The sequence below is a fragment of the Lactuca serriola genome, chromosome 6 (assembly GCF_051521515.1).
Source record: "Lactuca serriola cultivar US96UC23 chromosome 6, Lser_US96UC23_V15, whole genome shotgun sequence".
Taxonomy (NCBI): domain Eukaryota; kingdom Viridiplantae; phylum Streptophyta; class Magnoliopsida; order Asterales; family Asteraceae; genus Lactuca; species Lactuca serriola.
The window spans coordinates 166012468-166018467 of NC_136413.1; the positions used below are offsets into that span (position 1 = coordinate 166012468).

The following is a 6000-nucleotide window of genomic DNA, read 5'->3' on the forward strand; positions in this document are numbered from 1 at the left end:
TATATATACACACACACACACACACTAGCCGTTTACCCGCGCCATGCGACGGGTGTGTATAGTTTTTTCATAAATCCGTATTGAAAGAGAAATTTACAGAAAAGTCTCAAACTTTTAGGAAAAGTTTCAATAAAGTCCAATTTTTTTTTGAACGGAATAGTCTCATTATTTTTAGAAAAACATATAATTTGTTATTTGTTGTACAAATATAAAAAAAGAACTTTTTCGTTAATTTGGACAAAATGTTAAAAAATCGGGACTTTTCTGTTAAAAAAAACTTTTAGGACTTTATTGAAACTTTTCCCAAAAATTTGGGACTTTTCTGTAGATTTCCCTCTAAAGGTGATTAGTTCTTTTGCGCAAATACTTTACAACATCCAAAAAATTATGAATAAGAGTCTTGCTTACAAATACGAATCAGTAAGAATAAACAATGAAGAGTTAGGATTGTTTAAAAATATGAACGAACAGATGATTGGTTGTACATTATTAATCATGCAACACTTCTTTATACACGACATTTGATGTGTATACCTCACTGCATTTGAATTGTTCGTTAGGTTTCACTAATACTTTTGTAGTAACACCCAATCGTTTCCTTTTGATGAAGAGTTTTTTTGGGCGTTTATTTCTTTTTGGCGATTAATTTCCGTTCGGAAACATGTCATATTATAAAGAACATGTAATGGTTTGAGAAATATTATTACTATAAAACGACACACACATTGTTATATAAGTGGAGGAGGATAATTTTGTTTCATAAACATGTTATATTCCAAATTGATAATGTACAATACAAATTTGATCACAAATGACAGAGTTTTATGGTTGCAAAGTTTTGATAAACATGTTATATTCCGGTAGGTTTTTCGGCTTAAAAATACAAGTATTTTGTTAGATTTAAAATATAATAAGTGGGTTATCCCTTATATAATTCCTTTTAATTAATAATGGTATGTTTATTTCTAATTGATTTTAGCAAAACAATAATGGTTTATTTCAAATTAATATATGATTTTATGATATTATCATAGAATAATAGTTTGTTAATTTATAATAATCTTATATTATGAAAAATATATAATTATATTTTTCTTACAATATAAATCACTAATTCTAGCTTTTTGATTTGACAATTTTATTAAGTCAATGCATTAGTTTGAAAATTGATGCTAAAAATATTAAATATATTCTTGTTTTTTTTTTTTTAATTTTTTCTAATATCGAGTATGCTTTTGTTGCTTTTGTGAGAATCATGAGTCCTCAAGATCAAGTTGTTTTTTATACAATACCTATATTTGATGACATGCAACTATCCTTACACGTTGAGTTCAGAAAGCAAATCAAAAAGGAAAAAAAACATAAAATAAAAAAATAGAGACTTTCTTAAAAGAGGATTATGTTACTATTGCCTTGTTTATAAACAAAGCTTTATAAATCAATATGTTCAAAGACAAAGCTTCATGTATCAAAAACTGGAAGAACGTAAATTGAAATAAATTTATATATGGATCAACATACACACCCATGAAATCTACACACTGTATAATAGATTGATTATTTCAGTCTACCATCAATAATTGTTTATTGAATGTAAGTGTCACCTGTGGATTTGATTCCATATTTAAACCCCCCACTAAATTGATTCCATCCATATGAATTAAAAAAAATAGTCATCCAACAATCTAAAAAGAGTCAACCAATAGCAAAGAGATTTGAGCAACATCAAAGCAATAAGGGCAAAACCATCCAAAATTTGATCAAATATAAAAAGAAAGAGCTAAGCAACAAAATGAGATATGAACCACTCTAAGCCAGCAAAGGGCATAACTGTCCACGTTTGACAAAATGTTAAATAGGCCAACATTTAGACTTTTTTTTCCCTTTTAGCTTATAAATGACACCAAATCATGCCAACACCACCATGCAAGGACCATCAAGAACAGCTTCCATAAGGGCTAAAACAACACCTTTATGCAAGAGCTAGTTAAGGTAGGTCCATTTGCCTTTATTATCAACTCGGAATCCTCAAGGAGTCGCTTTAGTTCAGATTTTGCTGCACATTTATGGTCACATATACACAGTCAAATACACATAGTCACATACATTCACACACATCCATTTAGCAATAAAAATTATATTTACATTAGAAAGACTTACCATTTTATCAACTTCACATACCTTTCTTTTAATGTGCTATTTATAAATAATAAGACAACCGATAAATAAACCAACTTACCCACCCCGAAATAAGAACTACCCCTTGATCAACATCAACTACCCACACCAAAAATAATCTGACAAGGTACTGAAATCAAATTCAAAAGATACTAATACTATATAATATTTTCAGGTCTGTAATGTAGTGGATTCCAAAAGACAATGTAGAAATCAAATTAATCTACCCACCCAAGAAAAAAATCATAGTAAACAAAGTACAATATGGTAATAAGAAAAAAAGTATAATGCTATAATAACGAAAAATAAGGAAGTACATTGTTGTTTCTTAAAGGCGAACAAAAAACTTCACTGTATTTTACCCATCCACATCTTTTTGAAGAACCTCATAGCCATCCTGATCACTGAAAACCAACATTAAAGTAAGATAAATGTCTTATAAATATAAAATATGATAGATACTATGCATAAATGAACAAAATCAAGAAAAAAAAGTTATTGATGCAAGTTCATACCAAATATTGATTTTACATATAATGATGCTTAAATGATTATGTATATAAAGCTTTGGAAGCAAACATGGTTTTCTACATGTCCAAGTTAAAAACATTGATTTTTATCGGTTAGAACAAAAAGTATTCGCTAAAAACTTTTGTTCAAAAGCGCTGCATGATAAATATTTTTAGAAGATTTGCTTCTTCAAGATCTGTATCTGGACCTAATTGCACAATTCATTAATCTAAGCAACAACATCAGGCATATTCCATAACTAAGTAGCAACAAAACCATTCACCCAAGGTACAAGTGCAGTAGCAACAAAACAAACTTCATAACCGTGGAAAAAATAAATTAAAAAAATAAGGATGATAGAATGATAGACCTGATGCTCTTAATAGAAAACTAATCATTCATTTTTCTTGACATTTGTAGGGTTGGGGAAGAAGCAACACCTGCAAATAACCCATATCATCTCCAAATTATAAGATCTGCCACTATGAACTTTTGAATAAGGCCTTTTTTTTTTTTTAAATCGCATTCAATTGTTCTTGAAGTCCATTAAATTGAGTGTATGTAGGGACCAACCTCTCATACCTGCCTAACCATCGATTATTTTTATGTTGCATAATTGAACTCTAATTATTTGATTGATTGACGGGAATAAAAACAAATACATAGAGGCGAAGCGTAAATCCAAATCTTAAATGGAAATAGAAAAAACACCATCAATTGATGAAGATTTAAACAGGGGGTTCAAGCCTTTACCTGAATCGATGAAGCAAGAGAGAGAAAAGAAGCAATTGAACAAAATCAGATGAAAGAATAAGAGAGGGAGAGATACGAAAAGACTAAGGTACAGGTGTAATATAGGTGAAGGTGGATGTTCGGTGGTGGTTACTAATATGTCGAAGACAGCGTGTGACGGCGGTAAAGGTCATTGTGGGCGGTGAACCTGATGGCGATGGTCGATGGAAAGGGGAGCGGTTATAATTGTCGGTGGTCGTTGGAGTGCTAGTGACGTGGTTTGCAATGATTCACCTAGTGAAGAAAAGGGTGGTGGTATAGCAATGAAATACCTTACAACAAAGCAATAAAGAAAATAAAATTTCCAATGGAAGAAGACTACCTTGAAACAGGAGGCAGTCGAAGGAGCGGACGAATTTCTAGTGCCTATACAATGGTGAATAGGAGATGCTATATAGAGTTTATATAGTAGAGCGATTCAATTTGCTGAATATGAGGAAATACTAAGTCAACATTGACCAAATTAGTTTCATAATTTTTTGTAATATTATTAATGCATAAATTAGTTGTAAATATTGCAATACTGTTTGTACGACTTAAAATTCAGCATTTAACCAAAGATGCTTTATAAGGTAATATATATATATATATATATATATATATATATATATATATATATATATATATATATATATATATATATATATATATGTTCCTCTTAATGATAAATTCTATGATTGTTTCGAAATTGGCTAATGATTTATTTATGCGATTAAGCTATTTTTTCCTCATTTTACACAACAAAGTGAAGATGTTACTAGTTGGGTTGTGGTTACTCATGTTTAAATCCTAACATCATTCAATTCTTGTGGTGTTGGAGGTTCTCTCATAGTGGGCATTAGTTTGTGTACCAATAAACTAGCTTGAAAATACTTGTTAGAGAAATTTCTTTTTAAAAAAAAAAAGAACAAATGGATATACCGTTGAATATTACGAAACTACTTTGTTGAATATTTTTTATGACAAAATGTAATCTTGCTCAATAAAAAACATTAGTCTTTTCTAAAAAATAAAGAATGACTATAAAACTATAAAAGTCATGATGTTGATCTTGCTTTTTCCAAAATTAAACGTATATAAAATATATTTAATGAAAGCTTATTTTAGAAGTTAATACAATTTGAAATAACCGACAAAAAGATTATTAACATTAAAACATATATGATATAACTTTATTTTTTTTCTAACTATCCCTATAGATGAGCTTGGCCAATATATGTCGTTGGTGGAGTATCGTACCATCTTCAGATATCGACTTATGATTCCAATATTCCCGGCCGATGGGATATGTCCGGTGTGCCACAAGGCATGTTTGGACTCTTTCGGCGAGCATGCAGTTCATTGCAAAGAACTCCAGGGGTTCAAATACAGACACAATATGGTTAAGGATGTTTTGGTCGACATATGTAAGTGTGCCGGGGTTTCCGTCAAGAAAGAGGCTCCTGTGAATTTCCTGACAGACCCGATAGAAGGAAGGACAACCCTTAGACCGGCTGACATTTTGATTTTTGGATGGGTTGGAGGGAAACACGCATATGTGGACCTTACAGGGGTATCCCCTCTCGTAAGTTTTAGGGTCGGGGGTTTCACAGCGGGACAAACTGCATTAAAAGCTGCTACATGCAAGGTCACCAAACATGAGAAACCGTACATGGAAAATCAACACGCGTTCATACCATTTGCATTTGATACGTTTGGTTTCCATGCGCCGGATGTGGTGGAGCTTCTTAGTAGACTACAACGGATCATGCATAGTCATGTTATATCCCCTAGATCTATGGATGTGGTCTTCAAAACAATTGGTTTACCATACAAAAGGGCTTAGCGGAGCAACTTGTTGCCCGTTTGCCTTCTCATTCGTTGTATGATGATAACTAAAACCTATGTGATTATAGTTTTAAATGAAGATATTTATGCCATATATATATATATATATATATATATATATATATATATATATATAGATAGATAGATAGAGAGAGAGAGAGAAAGAGAGTTAGGTTCAAATGTTTCTGCTATCTATTGTGTGCAGATAAGATTGATTTTGGATCAATCATTTTAGTTATTTTAAGAAAGTAATTAATACATATTAAATGTTGAAGATTTAATTAATACTCATTATATCTTCAACATATAATATTCATTAATTACTTTCTTAAAATAACTAAAATGATTGGTCTACAATCAATCCACATGCACATAATGGATAGTTAGAATACAATAACCTAACCCTATATATATATATATATATATATATATATATATATATATATAAAGAAAGAGAGAGAGAGAGAAAGAAAGAAAGAGAGATAGAGAGAGCGATGATCATTTGAGAACTTATAGATTCATGAGAACTCGAGAACCAAACGAGAGCCGTTAGATCAAAGATATAGATGGTTAAAATGTTTTGTGGTATTTTTGTAAATATTTGAAAAGATTAAACGTGGGGGTATGTTACATAAATTAATCGAAGGGCATTTTTGTACTAAAATCGGATCATCACCCCCAAATCAATCGATG

General features: G+C 30.9%; 1 long non-coding RNA gene across 1 annotated transcript; it reads right to left on the reverse strand.

Annotated features, from left to right (window-relative positions):
• Positions 1–2354: 2354 nt before the first annotated feature.
• Positions 2355–3840, reverse strand: LOC145059019 (uncharacterized). Its single transcript, XR_013686598.1, has 3 exons — positions 3803–3840; positions 3059–3128; positions 2355–2582 (listed from the first exon to the last, which is right to left on the reverse strand). It is a non-coding gene; the product is annotated as an uncharacterized LOC145059019 (long non-coding RNA).
• Positions 3841–6000: the final 2160 nt, after the last annotated feature.